At 49.7% G+C, this 16,668-nt stretch overlaps 1 long non-coding RNA gene across 2 annotated transcripts; it reads left to right on the plus strand.

Annotated features, from left to right (window-relative positions):
- Positions 1–4,204: 4,204 nt before the first annotated feature.
- On the plus strand, positions 4,205–16,268 carry LOC135264552 (uncharacterized). Of its 2 annotated transcripts, XR_010332733.1 has the most exons (3): positions 4,205–4,698; positions 4,757–6,313; positions 15,766–16,268. It is a non-coding gene; the product is annotated as an uncharacterized LOC135264552 (long non-coding RNA). The 2 variants fall into 2 exon arrangements; XR_010332732.1 differs by having other exon boundaries at positions 4,205–6,313.
- The last annotated feature ends 400 nt before the right edge of the window (positions 16,269–16,668 follow it).

Here is a 16,668-nt window from a genome sequence, read left to right on the forward strand (position 1 = left end):
CATGCTTATTATTATCTATCATGGCCCAAAAGCACATTATCTGGGTGATTTTAGCAGTGCCTCTGCTTCTACAACGGGAGTCTATGATGATCTGTTTTCCTGGTTTGCTTTATAGTGCGTTAATGTATATAAGAATGACCACAGGAAATTTCACTTGGATCACTGCATTACTGCAAATCTTACAGGCAGTTTCCATGTGACATCACATGCAATGCAGTGACAAACCAGTGGATGTCATGTGAGGAAGAAGATAGCTCCGTATTATAAACATATGATTTACCAAATCCAAATCGACCAGCTGTTTTTAAATGTGTTCGGTTGCAGCATAATTGTAAATGAAAATCTGCCCTCGCTGCTGATATTCTGAGCGTGCATACCTGTGTGCTTGCCTGCGCGTGTGCGTGCGCATGTGTGCGTGCGATGCATATGTGCATGCGTGTATGTGTGTGTGATGTGTATGTGCATGTAGGTGTGTGTGCGTGCATGCCTGCTTGCCTGCCTGCTTGCCTGTGTGCATGTAGGTGTGTGTGTGCGTGCATGCCTGCTTGCCTGTGTGCATGTAGGTGTGTGTGTGCGTGCATGCCTGCTTGCCTGTGTGCATGGGTGCATGGGTGTATATTTTTCTTCTGATTGCGGAAGGGCTTTCCATGGGGGGGTCCCCTCAGCATGGAGTGCAAAGCCTGAAGCAGAACAGTGAGGGGTCTGGTCCATCAAACACAAACAGAGGCCCCCGTGAGTGTGACAGCGCAGCCTGGCAGACGGACCCCAGGCCGTCTTATCTCCAGCGCTGTCGCTTCTGTCTGGCCTCCTTAGGCAGGGAGCAGCGGCTCTCATGTCTTGTTTTGTTGCCGTGGTAAGTGGGAGTGGATATAGAATGTGAAATATGAAACAGGAGGAATTACAGCCCTGGCAGAGCGAGCCGCGTGCTGGCGAGGAGGAGGTCCTGCCCTCCTAATCAAAAGGTTGCAGATTCAATTCCCAGGTTGGGTGCAGCCAACATACCCTTGAGCAAAGTACTTAACCTGAAAGGCTTGTGTAAATATCCAGCAGCGTGATGGATTATGTGTAAAAATATCAGCTGTGTGTAAGTGCTTCTGCTGAACCAGTAAATAATGGAACAAATAAAAACCTAGAGCTTACGTTTGAGCTGCAATAGATCTCTACTCCACTGCAGCTCTTACTGCAGCTCTACTGCACTGCTGCTCTCACTGCAGCTCTACTGCACTGCTTCTCTCACTGCTGCTCTACTGCACTGCTGCTCTACTGCACTGCTGCTCTACTGCACTGCTGCTCTCACTGCTGCTCTACTGCACTGCTGCTCTCACTGCTGCTCTACTGCACTGCTGCTCTACTGCTGCTCTCACTGCTGCTCTACTGCACTGCTGCTCTCACTGCTGCTCTACTGCACTGCTGCTCTCACTGCTGCTCTACTGCACTGCTGCTCTCACTGCTGCTCTACTGCACTGCTGCTCTCACTGCAGCTCTACTGCTGCTCTACTGCACTGCTGCTCTCACTGCAGCTCCACTGCTGCTCTACTCCACTGCAGCTCTGCTGCACTGCTGCTCTCACTGCAGCTCTACTGCACTGCAGCTCTCACTGCTGCTCTACTGCACTGCAGCTCTACTGCAGCTCTACTGCACTGCTGCTCTCACTGCAGCTCTACTGCACTGCTGCTCTCACTGCTGCTCTACTGCTCTGCTGCTCTCACTGCAGCTCTACTGCACTGCAGCTCTACTGCACTGCTGCTCTTACTGCTGCTCTACTGCACTGCTGCTCTCACTACAGCTCTACTGCACTGCTGCTCTCACTACAGCTCTACTGCACTGCTGCTCTTACTCACTGCAGTTGTAATGATGGGGAAGCTGTCTTCATTGTAAAAGTTTTACTGCTTCTGTGTCCTGGTGTGAAATGTAGTTGCCCAGTGATGTGAGCTCACCACACAGGTCTCTGAGTGCAAAAAGAATTAAAGAAACACAGAATTAGACTTGTAATCAATAGTTAATGAGGCATTTCCAGTCTCCAGCCTATTCAAAGGGCTTTTCTTTGGATCTTATTGAAACTGGATATAAATTATGCAGTGGATTGAGCTGTTTGTGGGTAGATTGGCGATTCATTTGCTAGTTCCTGATTGAAAAACAGCAGGTTAATTGAAACTATCAGACTGGGATTTCCTCACCAGACTAAAAACAGGATTTCTTCTGTTCTTTCTGTAAAAACAGAACTTCTGTGGGGCTGCATAAACATTATGCAATTTAACAGAACGGGTGTAACATTGACTGGCAGCCATGCAATATGCAGCGTGTGGTCCCGGCACACAGACACAGGCTCTGTGGGTTTATAGACTGAGGGAGATGCCTCTTTCGGACAGATCAGACACTGGGTGACCAGTCGTGTCTAAAATTAGTACTTATTGTGAGTGGCAACTTGCCACCATCTTTGTGAATTGGGCATGTCCAGTTTTGAGCCCCATTTGCATAAAACGGGTCATCTTGGCTCTGAGGTGTGTGTAGTTAACCCTTTGTAAACATGCCTGATCCTGACCTCGCACTGGGCGCTGTTTCCCTTGTAGTGCAGTTTGCTTTCTGTGGGTGGTCTGTGAATTTGACATATATATATATATATATATATATATATATATATATATATTAGTGATGGATTAAGAGTGGCAAAACCTTTGCAGTCATTTTGTGAACCCCCCCTCCCATGTATCATAATATGATAATATGAAAACATACTCTGTGTTTTATATAACGCTTCTACAGAAAGCAAAAGTAGGTATTCGTTCAGCCAGTAAATCCGTGTAAACCTGAGGTTGTTTTAAAGATCCTTTCGGCTACAATGAAGGAAAACCCCTGATGTTTCTAACAGTAAATCATGCTGCTGTTCTCAATCCAGAGGTCCAGGAAAAGTCTCCTAGCTGATATCCACTGCTGCTCTCTGTGTATCCGGCTGGCTTTCTTAATGCCAGTTACCTGTCTAGCCTGCAATTAGGGGCTTTTCTGATATGATATGATTTGCACTTTTGTACGTCACTTTGGATAAAGGCATCTGCTAAATAAATGTAATGCAATGTGGCATTTCTGCTACACCCCTATAACACCCATACCACTTCTGTTACACGCCTACACGTCGGCTGTTACTCTCCTATATCATCTCTGCTACACCTTTATAACACCTGTTACAACCCAATGGCACCCCTGTTACCCTCCTATAACACCCACCTAATACCTCCTATAACACCCACCTAATGCCTGAGAGCAGTGTATTTGGGCTAATTTGTTGCATCCGAGGGAGTTGGATTCATTACATTGTTTTTCCTTTTTGACACATTTAATTACGTTTGCATATAACTGTATTTTAATAGACACTGTGATACACACACAGACACACACACACACACACACATACAGGTGAAAGCTCGTATCTCCTCTCAATGCTTAAGCCACTAGCCCTCACAGGCATAAAGCTCAAATGATTTGATCACATCTTAAGTCCCAAATCGCTGCTTCTGCATTACTGCCAAAGGATATCCGGATAAGGGTGTCATAACATTTAATTGGGTAGAGTTGGCGTTGGTCCTTGATTGCTAATGTTGGAATGTCCCTGTCTAACTCGGCTCCCTTGAGCAGCGTCTGCCTCAGTATCTCGCGGGTGGTATAGAGCGAGCGTGTGTCTGGAGCAGCGCGCTCCTGCCGGAGGGACCTCCTGCAGGGCGCGCTCCTGCTGAGAGAGGGGCGTGGTCTGGGGAGAGGCGGTGGTCTGGAGGAGGCGTGCTCCTGCTGGAGGAGAGGGCGTCGGAGAGCGGCTCCTGCTGGAGGAGAGGGCGCGGGGTCTGGGAGAGGGCGCGTGGTCTGGAGGAGAGGGGCTGGTCTCTTGGGGATAGGCGAGTCGGAGGATGGGACGCCGTCCCTCCGAGGGACGCTCCTGCACTCCTGCTGGAGGGCGCTCCTGCTGGAGGAGAGGCGGTGGTCTGGAGGAGAGGCGGTGCTCCTGCTGGAGGAGAGGCGGACGCTCCTGCTGGAGGAGAGGCGGCGCGGTGGTCTGGAGGAGAGGCGGTGCTCCTGCTGGAGGAGAGGCGGACGCTCCTGCTGGAGGAGAGGCGGCGCGTGGTCTGGAGGAGGGCGGTGGCTCTGGTGGAGAGGCGGGCTCCTGCGGAGGAGAGGCGGCGCTGGTCTGGAGGAGGCGGTGCTCCTGCTGGAGGAGGGGCGCCTGCTGGAGGAGAGGCGGCGCTCCTGCTGGAGGAGAGGCGGGCTCTGCTGGAGGAGAGGCGGCGCTCCTGCTGGAGGAGAGGCGGCGCTCCTGCTGGAGGAGAGGCGGCGCGTTGGTCTGGAGGAGAGTCGGCGCCTGCTGGAGGGGAGGCGGGCGCTCCTGCTGGAGGAGAGGCGGCGCTCCTGCTGGAGGAGAGGCGGGCGCTCCTGCTGGAGGAGAGGCGGTGCTCCTTCTGGAGGAGAGGTGGGCGCGGTGGTCTGGAGGAGAGGCGGACGCTCCTGCTGGAGGAGAGGCGGGCGCGCTGGTCTGGAGGAGAGGGGGCGCGGTGGTCTGGAGGAGAGGCGGCGCGGTGGTCTGGAGGAGAGGCAGACGCTCCTGCTGGAGGAGAGGGCGCGTGGTCTGGAGGAGAGGCGGCGCTCCTGCTGGAGGAGAGGCGGCGCTCCTGCTGGAGGAGAGGCGGCGCGGTGGTCTGGAGGAGAGGCGGCGCGGTGGTCTGGAGGAGAGGCGGCGCGGTCCGAGGAGGAGCAGTGCAGTCACCCCAAGCAGGAAAAATACATTTCACATACATTTTACAATGTATTTAATGCATGTATTTTAATGCATGGCAAAATGAGTAAATATGATCCAGTTCATATAGTCTAGTAATGTATTTCAAGTGCACGTGAAATATATTTACTATGCATTTAACACTTATTTCCAAATAGCATTCCAAATGTGTTTCTAAATGCAATGCAGATGCATTCAAAATATATTATAAAATATATGCATGTAAGTATATTTCGTATATATTTCACAAACATTGGAAGTACATATTGAAATGGCCAAATTTTACAGATTATTTTGCCATGCATTAGGAATACATCTTAGAATACATAAAAAAGATATGTGTGAAATGTATTTTAATATTTTTTTAAAATATTTTTTTTGAATACCTGCTGGTGTCTGTTCCTTGCAGGTCCTGCATAATTGTGCGGAAGTGTCTGCTCTGGATGAAGAACTAAAACACAATCTAACGTTATGACGGTTCACTACCCGGCTGATCTATTCCCTAAGAAAAGGGCAAAGATTTTCCTTTTCAAAGCAATTAATTTTAATCAGAAATAATGAGAGGACTGTCATCGACCCATCTCACACAGCTCTGGTTACACACTGTCTTTGCAATGATTCAAATAATTAGAAAGCAGACAGTAGCTTTCGCCTGGTTTTCCAGTTTGGTTTGACTTAAACTAATATTGTCAGCCATTAAAGGCTTCACAGTTTGTACGAGGTGTTTGTCATTATGGAAATGGTTTTGTAATTATGAAGTTTGCTGTGGAAGAGATGAAAAAAGAAAGAGTCTTTTGAAGTGAAGGCCCTGCTATATAACAGCATGTACAGCCATTAGAATTAAAAGATGAAAGTATATTTTACAGAGCAGCACCTGCTCTGTAAATGTTTTTTTGTTATTTGCCAAAGGGACATAAAACCTTGAATAGTGTTTCTTTGTGAGGGTCACAAAGTTCAGGAAACTGAAATTGGTGATTAATAATTGACCATAAATTATCCCTGTCAGTGACATGATGATTCTCATTGTGAGAATATTCTGATTTCCCTTTCAAAGACGAGTGCAGTTTCCGCAGCGAACCCTGGCAGACAGACTGGGCCTCCCCAGAGGGAAAGGTTATCGCCAGACTTTCTGCGGCGCTATTTTTGAAACAGAAGGTCCGCACACCCGTCACACGTCTGCTATTGATTTGTTAGAGCTGAAGGGGGAGAGCGAACGAGCCAGAGGATCCTGCAGAAAGAGAAATGCCTTTGCATAGGCATGCCATGAGAAAGATAAGTCATTAAGCAGCACTCCTTGACCAAATCATCAAAGGATACAGCGGGAAGGCTGGGCGTCTAGGCTGGGTAAACGTAAGACAAATGATGTGCTGAAGTGTGTCTGACGGATTGTGAAGAGCGTTGTTTGCAGACAGTGCCGCCTCCATCCATCACACTTAGCGCTGATGGCTCCAGATGTCAGCTGCAGCTACTTCAGCGCGCCCGCAAGCCGGCAAATTGGATAAACACCTCAGAGTGGAGGAAGAGAGGGCAAGGACCCGAGCTGGGCCTGCTTGTAAGGTGAGGAGGAGCCCATCTGGCGCAGAGACGAAGTGTGCAGCGGGTGGGTGGAGGGAGTGTGCAGTGGGTCCAGTGGGTGGGTGGAGGGAGTGTGCAGTGGGTCCAGTGGGTGGGTGGAGTGAGTGTGCAGTGAGTCCAGTGGGTGGGTGGAGGGAGTGTGCAGTGGGTCCAGTGTGTCTGCGGAGGGAGTGTGCAGTGGGTCCATTGTGTGTGTGTGGAGGGAGTGTGCAGTGAGTCCAGTGTGTGTGTGGAGGGAGTGTGCAGTGGGTCCAGTGTGTCTGTGGAGGGAGTGTGCAGCGGGTCCAGTATGTGTGTGGAGGGAGTGTGCAGTGGGTCCAGTGTGTGTGCGGAGGGAGTGTGCAGCGGGTCCAGTATGTGTGTGGAGGGAGTGTGCAGTGGGTCCAGTATGTGTGTGGAGGGAGTGTGCAGTGGGTCCAGTGTGTGTGCAGAGGGAGTGTGCAGTGGGTCCAGTATGTGTGTGGAGGGAGTGTGCAGTGGGTCCAGTATGTGTGTGGAGGGAGTGTGCAGTGGGTCCAGTGGGTGTAGGGAGCATTCACAGATCAGCAGTCTATATCACTCACAGATCAGAAACCTTATTCTTAGTCTACTGAGGAGGATCCTTCAGAACAAGGCCGGAGACTCTGAGCTCTAGAGCTGTCCTGCTTCAGAAAGGGAATTCCAGGGGGAAAGAGGTTAGATGGTTCCTGAGGCATATAAACTACTTACATTACAGATATGATCATAAATTTATATATGTATCAGTAGATCTGTGTAAACAGCGCACACAACCAGTAATAATGCAGCAGAGGAGTATTCTTCATACAAGATGAGTAAAATGTTTGCCCTAATTACACAAAGCCAGAAGCTGGTTGAATAGTTGCCATGTGTACACACTCAGCAGGCTCAGAGTGTCTGTCTCTGTGGACACAGTGCAGCTACAGGAGCGCCGAGTGCATTTAGTGTAAATGACTCCACTTTAATCAGCTCTGCAGCCAGCACTGCTGTCCAGCCCTACAGAGCCCAGCTTTCAGCTTTCACCCCTCAGTCCAGCCTGCCTGCCCCCCAACACCCAGACTGGGGTACAGCCTGTCCCCCAAAACCCAGACTGGGGTACAGCCTGTCCCCCAACACCCAGACTGGGGTACAGCCTGTCCCCCAAAACCCAGACTGGGGTACAGCCTGTCCCCCAACACCAACACCCAGACTGGTGTACAGCCTGTCCCCCAACACCAACACCCAGACTGGTGTACAGCCTGTCCCCCAACACCCAGACTGGTGTACAGCCTGTCCCCCAAAACCCAGACTGGGGTACAGCCTGCCCCCCAACACCAACACCCAGACTGGTGTACAGCCTGTCCCCCAACACCCAGACTGAGGTACAGCCTGTCCCCCAACACCCAGACTGAGGTACAGCCGGTCCCCCAACACCCAGACTGGGGTACAGCCGGTCCCCCAAAACCCAGACTGGGGTACAGCCGGTCCCCCAAAACCCAGACTGGGGTACAGCCTGTCCCCCAAAACCCAGACTGGGGTACAGCCTGTCCCCCAACACCTAGACTGAGGTACAGCCGGTCCCCCAACACCCAGACTGAGGTACAGCCTGTCCCCCCACACTGAGGCTGGGGTACAGCCTGTCCCCCTACACTGAGGCTGGGGTACAGCCTGCCCCCCTACACTGAGGCTGGGGTACAGCCTGTCCCCCTACACTGAGGCTGGGGTACAGCCTGTCCCCCCACACTGAGGCTGGGGTACAGCCGGTCCCCCCACACTGAGGCTGGGGTACAGCCTGTCCCCCCACACTGAGGCTGTCTCAGTGATGAGTCCGCGCTCGATCTAGATATCTCAGCACCCCCGCTTTCTCCCTTTCATCATGTGGAAAGCAGGCAAATATTTGAACATGTAAAATCTGCATAATTCATTCATGAATTCATATTTTATTTACTTGATAAATCCACCTAGTGCTTTGAATTTGTAAGAGATTCATGATCTACCTTTTGATCTCCCTTGAGTCAGGCACAAGGACCTGCTTTCAAAGGGATTAGAATCTGCACTTCAGTATTTAGTCTCAGTGAGTGCCAGTTGGAGAAACCAGATGGCCCAGATTAGTCCATCCCTAGTGCTCACAGGCATTAATAATGACAGAGTTAGCCTTGGTTCACAGGCATTAATAATGACAGAGTTAGCCTTGGTGGTGGTCTTCTCAGTGCCACCCACCTGGACAAGGTGATTGGTTGATGAATATGTTCCTGATATGAGAGCCATCCTAGCACCAATCAGCAAGCCCCTCTGCACAGCAGCAGGATGAATGCACTAGGGCCTGTGGCTGATTTGTGCTCAGGTGGCCAACAAGGCTTTTCAAATGGCTGAATATATGTTGACTAGAGCTGTGAGCTCCTCATACACGTGTATGTTTTAAGTGTGTGTTCAGAACCAGGAGCAGAGCATGCTTTAGCAGGTTGGGTTATTCAGAACCAGGAGCACAGAATGCTTTAGCAGGTTGGGTTATTTATGTTAATAATGGAGAGAGAGAGAGAGAGAGATGAAAGTGTGTAGGAAAGGAGAGAGGGAGGCAGGAAAGAAGAGAGAGGAGAGTGTGTAACGAGTCGTGACAGTAAGTTGCGTACTGTTTTATCTCGCCGGGTGCCAGGCAGGTGTATCAAAAGCACAACCGCCGGCGATTTTCAGGAATCCAATTTGCGCAGGACTTTATAAATATGAAAGGTACCTGGGCGCGCAGCGCTCACGGAGGGGCCAGAGTGCTAATTAACTCGCTATCTCAAACTTTTGTTAATTTTAATAGTTTTACAAGGATCCAGCAATGGCGCTAATAAAGCTCAGTGACTGTGGCAGGTGTAATTTCACGGATTAGCCTGCCAGTGCCCAATCCACTCAGGCCCTGCAGCTCCCCGCTCCAGCTTTGAAGATAACTTTTCCCATTACCCTAACAATAGCGGGCAGGATGCACAGGCAGCCACCGTGAGGACAGCCGCGCTTTCACTCGGGGGAACGGGAGAAAAAAGACCTTCAAAAAGAGCGCTTTTCCAGAAACAGCGAAGGGCTGGCGTGCGTCTCTCACACGCTCTCAGACCCCAAAACCTGTCTGCCTTTGAAGTGGGATTGGGACCTGTGGAAGTTACACCGTGTCACTCTGTGGTCAACCCATACCCAACGCCATGGAAATGTGTGGCCAACGCCGTGACAACCTGCAGCCAACGCCATGGCAACGTATGTCTAACACCGTGACAACCTGCAGCCAACGCCACGGCAACGTATGTCTAACACCGTGACAACCTGCAGCCAACGCCACGGCAACGTATGTCTAACACCGTGACAACCTGCAGCCAACGCCACGGCAACGTATGTCTAACACCGTGACAACCTGCAGCCAACGCCACGGCAACGTATGTCTAACACCGTGACAACCTGCAGCCAACGCCACGGCAACGTATGTCTAACACCGTGACAACCTGCAGCCAACGCCACGGCAACGTATGTCTAACACCGTGACAACCTGCAGCCAACGCCACGGCAACGTATGTCTAACACCGTGACAACCTGCAGCCAACACCACGGAAATGTGTGGCCAACGCTGTGACAACCTGCAGTTGGCAACATGGCCTGCATTGTAAAGCACTGAGCAGGATGAATCATTTCAGAGCTAAGGCTGTGCTCACAGAGCCCTCACACACCGCATATGAGGCCTTCCTCAGGCCACTTCATTACGCTTTTAAAAGCCCAGCACTGTGAATAAGCAACACTGGCAGAAAATGTGCCGATGGCAGGTGGTCTGTGATTGGTGGCTTCCTGAACCCCTGTGGCGTGGGAGTGACTTAGGGGTGTATGAGTGCTTACTTATGCACTACAGACTGATTAGATTACACAAGAACTGCAGCAGCCATGCACATTTGCTATTGGCCTGCTGTGGCCTGTAACATCTGGGCTGAGCGTTTGGGAATTCCACGGCACTTTGTTGTTGACTGTGTTCCAGTCCAGCTCAAATGGGCTGGGCCTGTTGATCAGGAGGATCAGGTCCAATATGAAGCATCAGAGGTGCTGCACCCCCTGCATCGTCCTGCTCCCAAGCTCCAAACAGAATTCCAGTAATTCTGCTCCCGAGCTCCAAACAGAATTCCAATAATCCTGCTCCCAAACTCCAAACAGAATTCCAGTAATCCTTCTTCAGAACTCCAAACTAAATTCCAATAATCCTACTCTCGAGCTCCAAACAGAATTCCAGTTCCTCCCATCAGACACCACCAAAGAGCCAAGCTGCCTCCCCCTAGTAGTTAAAATACCTTGCAGATGTAAGAGCGTTATCGCTAGTTGGCTAGCAAGCTTGCTTGTCCAGGTGTTCCCTACGTCAGGTCGCATGTTGTGTTTGGGAGAAGTTCATGCAAGCCACATCATTCCATCTGTTTCTCCGATGAATACTGCAATTATGCACAGGCTTTGCGAGACAACAGACACCTCTCAACTGAAACCTGTCACAGCAGACACACCTGCGCTTTCAGTATGCACAACACATTTCTTCTTCATGAAAAATGCCAAAATGGTGATAATTAGACCTCTGTAGCAGTATGACTGAGTTCTTCCCTGTTTGGCTGTAATCAAACAGGCCTTTCATCAGAAGCCTCATCCAGCACACAGTCCGTTTCTCCTTCGTTCTGGTCGCTTCATGATGACACTGCGCTGTACCGCAGGTTTGCAGAAACTATGCCACTGGAAGATTAATTCTGTGTCCCCCACACACCCCTGAGACAAACAGGGTGGTGTGTATACAGATTTATATGCTGCGCCCCCCCTGCCTGAAACAGTGCAGGTGTTGCATCCTCAGGTGAGGAAGATGAAGGGCCGGAATGCTCTTATGCAGTATTAATGCGCCATGCGGGGCGACCAGGAGGAAGAGCGTCCAATTAAGAGTCGCTGCTGTCATACAGCCGGCCATGATGCACGAGGCACGTCTCCCAAACAACACGGAGCGCCTCTGCTGCTGCTCCCATTTATCCCCACACACACACACACACGCGCACACACACACACACCCCTACTGCTGGTCTCATTTATCCCCACACACACACACACACACACACACTCACGCACACACACACTCACACACACACACCCCTACTGCTGGTCTCATTTATCCCCACACACACACACACGCGCGCACACACACAACACACACACACACTCTCACACACACACACACACACACCCGCGCGCACACACACTCTCACACACACACACACACACACACCAACCACCCCCTCCCTAACACACACATCCGCTTTGCCCCATACACACATCGTCTTTGCTTTCTTCTGAATATTACTCACACAAAAGAAATTTAAATTTAGTTTCTGAAAATAATTCCCCAAATGCTGCTGTAATAAAGGAAATGTGCCGTAGGTTCAGTAATGATGGCAGAATCCTGGCCTATCACACTCTTCCTCGTCTGATTCGCGCCGCGTCAGCGGCTGATTTCTGCTTCTCTGAGCACAGCGGCCCTCAGCTCGGCCTGACGCAGCGGCGAAACCCAACGCCTTAAGAGGGGAGGAAGCAGTCATCATCATCCTCATCATCAGCACATCAAACATTCAAACACCACTTTTTACCATGGAAACTCAATTTTCCTCTCTTCTACTGCAAGAAAAGGTCTGTTATTATTGTAACTTCAGTATGATATATAATCAATATTTCAGAAAGAGTTCTGTCAGTAAATCTGTCACAAATCCTACATTTATAATGCCTCTTCCTGTACAATGCGTGCAGGTTGACATGGTGATAAAAAGCCATATTCTTAGACAGCAAGTGCAATAGTGCACTATCACCCTCCGTGTTCTGGCTTAGCTGACACAGGTAAGCCTTCATCTTATTGTCTGAGATACTTCAGTCTACCTCTGACTTTAAAGCACAGAGTCCTCCATTGTGTCACTGCTCATGTTATTCGCTGTGTGATTGTGTTGGGTTAGGGTTAGTGCTTTCTCTCCTGTGTGATTGTGTTGGGTTAGGGTTAGGGTTAGTGCTTTCTCTCCTGTGTGATTATGTTGGGTTAGGGTTAGTGCTTTCTCTCCTGTGTGATTGTGTTGGGTTAGGGTTAGTGCTTTCTCTCCTGTGTGATTGTGTTGGGTTAGGGTTAGTGCTTTCTCTCCTGTGTGATTGTGTTGGGTTAGGGTTAGTGCTTTCTCTCCTGTGTGATTGTGTTGGGTTAGGGTTAGTGCTTTCTCTCCTGTGTGATTGTGTTGGGTTAGGGTTAGTGCTTTCTCTCCTGTGTGATTGTGTTGGGTTAGGGTTAGGGTTAGTGCTTGCTCTCCTGTGTGATTGTGTTGGGTCAGGGTTAGTGCTTTCTCTCCTGTGTGATTGTGTTGGGTTAGGGTTAGTGCTTTCTCTCCTGTGTGATTGTGTTTCCCCCTCATGTTTCACACACAACTTTAAACAAGTTATACACACACACACCCAAACACACACACACACACCCACACACACATACACATAGATTCCAACCCACTGAAAAACAGGGTTTCTATCTTATTTGTTTATTTTGTTCATACAGTGCTGTCAGGAAAGCCTCAGTGTTGCCATATGTATGTTAAACATAAAATAACCCATAATGAAGAAGGGCCGCTGCAAGCAACCTGACAGCCAACATGACCCTAAAATGACCCTAAATAACCTGCATCAATGAGAAAGGTGTAAGACCCATCGACATCTTTGCAATGATCCAATCAATGTCCTTCCCATTCATCAGAATCCTGTCGGCATGGAAACAAAAAGCCTGCATACATCTGCACTAAGCGCAGCATCAATACAGCGGTCTGCCGGGGCCTGCTCCTCCATGTGACAAAGGGCTCCAAGGGGCGTCTGTAATGCCCATTTGTGCCCAAGCAGACCGTGAGCAGGCACTGCACAACTTTATTTTCACTCTGCAAGCTGGCATTATTCTTCAGAGAAGTGAGGAGATGATAAGAGCAGCACAATAGAGGAGAGACAGGAGCGGGAAGTATCGGCTTATCTTGCTCCTGTCTGCAGTACGCGCTCGCCGTCCCCCCCGTCCCCCCGTCCGCCCGTCCCCCCCTCCCGCCCGCTAATGGAGACGGAGGAGTGCTGGGAACTTATCGCCGCAGATCCTGGCGTTCTCGCCGCTGCGCTTCCTGTATCTGATAAAGCGGGATGTGATTGGCTCATCGGCATGCGCCACGCGCACACAGCTTCACTCTCCGCCACTGATTAACTGCAACAGAAAGGCCTTTCGGTGTGAGGAGATTTTATCATTCAGGGCGTAAATCTTTTCTGAAGCTCTGAAAGTGCAAAGGGAGGAGGTCTATTAGAGAGGATTAGACAGAATTAGTATTGAAACATTAATAATAATGCTTTAATAAAAAGTTGTAACATAATTGTAGATCATCTTTACATATCAAAGGCATCGCTTTGTTGGTGTCCTTGCTTATATATCTCTGCCCGGGATCGAGAGTGAGGGGAACTTGAAGGATGTAGGTGTGCAGCCTTGGTTTGTGACTTTCAGAAGCAAAATGCAGGATGCCACTGGGCTGAGATGTGATCCAGTGGTCAATTAAATCTCAACAACTTTCAGACATTGTTATCAATAAATCAATTTTATTTTTGTATAGTGCTTTCAACAAAGGAGCTTTGTTATATTTTTTTGTATTCAGAGACGTGGTTGTGTAATTGTGTGCATGTGTATATGTGAGTGTTTATGTGGTGTGTGTGCATGCATATGTATGGGGTGAAGTCTGTGTGTAGGGCAGGGTTTGTGTGTAGGGCAGGTGTGTATAGGGTGGGTCTGTGTGTAGGGCCTGCTTGTGTGTCTCACAGAGCAGGAGTCTGACCCACGTCAGGGGGAAGGGCTCCTGGTGCAGAGGAAGAAGGCCATGCTTCAGCATGTCGGTCGGAAACAGGAAGCACCCCAGTCCTGCAGAAAAAGGCCTCCACAACTCATGAGCTCATTCTGCGACAAACTTCACTTTCCTTTTCCGAGTACCCACCCTGCCTTAGCAGCCGGCCACTCCTGGCCGGGTTTCGGTGATGAAGTGTTTTTGTCACGCTGCGTGTTTTCCCAGATTCCCTGTCCCATAACTTTTTAAAGAACTGGGTGACTGGGGACCATGTGGATGTGCAGGAGATGCACACCTGTGTTCGGCTCGGGAAGATAAAGCTGTCTGAGCTGAGTCTCCCATCTCTGAGCTCCATTCGGCTGCTGGGGCTCAGGAAACAGCAGCACTGCCCCTACCTGCGCACACACCTGAACACACACACCTGAGAAACAGCAGCACTGCCCCTACCTGAACACACACACCTGAGAAACAGCAGCACTGCCCCTACCTGCACACACACCTGAACACACACACCTGAGAAACAGCAGCACTGCCCCTACCTGAACACACCTGAACACACACACCTGAGAAACAGCAGCACTGCCCCTACCTGAACACACACACCTGAGAAACAGCAGCACTGCCCCTACCTGCACACACACCTGAACACACACACCTGAGAAACAGCAGCACTGCCCCTACCTGCACACACACCTGAACACACACACCTGAGAAACAGCAGCACTGCCCCTACCTGAACACACACACCTGAGAAACAGCAGCACTGCCCCTACCTGCACACACACCTGAACACACACACCTGAGAAACAGCAGCACTGCCCCCACCTGCACACACACCTGAACACACACTTGAACAGCAGCACTGCTCCTACCTGCACACACTCCTGAGAAACAGCAGCACGATAAAATAATAAAACATTATAGATATGTGTTAGGGAGCAGTGAGTGAATTGAGCTAAAATAGAACTGTTCCGTTTCAAAAGAAAAATTGCAGGTGCAGTCTCCTGCAAAACCCCAAACCTGACTAATTAGAACCCCAAACCTGACTAATTAGAACCCCAAACCTGACTAATTAGAACCCCAAACCTGACTGATTAGAACCCCAAACCTGACTAATTAGACGGACCCCAACTGTACTTCAGCACACCCAAAGCAAAGAGCCAGACCACTGCCACACTACTGTGCAATAACTGCCATTTAATCTGAGATATTTCTGTCAGTTTATATGTACCAGAGGAACCTCACCCATCTCCCACCTTTCTCATCCAGTTAGTATTTTTGGCACAAACCTTGAAATCAGTGCGCATTTAAAAACAGCCCTGATAAAAGAACGAAATTATAAAATCCCCAGCAGCCTGCGTGCGCCTCCGGTAAGATATTTAATTTCAGAATCATTCCCTGAAGGACTAAGGCTAAAGTAAACAATATAACTCCAGCTCTGCAAAGCCATTGCAAGTCTGGTGTAATTCCTGTTGAAAATTGGCATACCTGGTATGGTACATACAGAACTCCCGCGGTTTCACAAGTTGGGCTGAAGGAGAAGACAGTGAAAAATTCCCTATAAATAAGCCCTTTAATGTTTATCTGTTTTTGTCACAGAGGTAATATGCCGTGGTGAGAGTTGGACAGAAGCAGAAGCGCTTCCTGCAATGCACTGCAGAGGCTCCCCTCCACAGCGGGCCAGGACTGCTGCAGGGATCCGGGGGGGACTGCTGCAGGGATCCGGGGGGGACTGCTGCAGGGATCCGGGGGGACGGCTGCAGAGATCCGGGGGGGGGAACCATGTAGAAAAGGTCTCATGATCACTTCAGCACTTTCCACCATGGTTGGTGGTCTATGGGTTCCATGCACCACCTTTTTCAGGTGTGTGTGTGTGTGGCAGGCATGTATCTAACACACCTGCACGGTCCCTAAGGTGCAGCATTTAAACAGCATTTAAACTTGGGTGAGAAATGTAACTTGTTCTCATAAATACTTACATGTTGAAATGTTAGCTTTCACATGGTTAAATAATAAGGCTGATATTTGTTATAATTCCTCAAGGATATTTGTCTAACCCTTTGGCAGAGACATTATTAAAAAGATGAGCGCACTTAACTTTAGATGAAGTTTGCATGGGTATTTTTAGCGTGTTTTGTTAGCGGTGGCGTAGCCCAGCCCTGGAGCCCCTGCCTGAATCAGCACTTTCATGCTGTTGTTTAAAGTGCTGCCACTGCACCTCCCAGTCTCAGGTGAGAGGGCTTGATTAATCTTCTATTTGAATGGCCCTGCCTCGCTCTGCCCTGAAATATTACTCCACAGTAAATGCCTTTATTTGCCCACCATTTCTTTCCCGCTCATTGTGACACCAGAGCTGGTGCTCCTCAGAAGGCACTGCTCAGACACCCCCTCCCCACTGAATAGGGTTCAGTGGGGAGGGGTAATTTCACACTGCAGTGTGAATAGGGTTCAGTGGGGAGGGGTAATTTCACACTGCAGTGTGAATGGGTTCAGTGGGAGGTA

This window comes from Anguilla rostrata, chromosome 10 (genome assembly GCF_018555375.3).
Source record: "Anguilla rostrata isolate EN2019 chromosome 10, ASM1855537v3, whole genome shotgun sequence".
Taxonomy (NCBI): domain Eukaryota; kingdom Metazoa; phylum Chordata; class Actinopteri; order Anguilliformes; family Anguillidae; genus Anguilla; species Anguilla rostrata.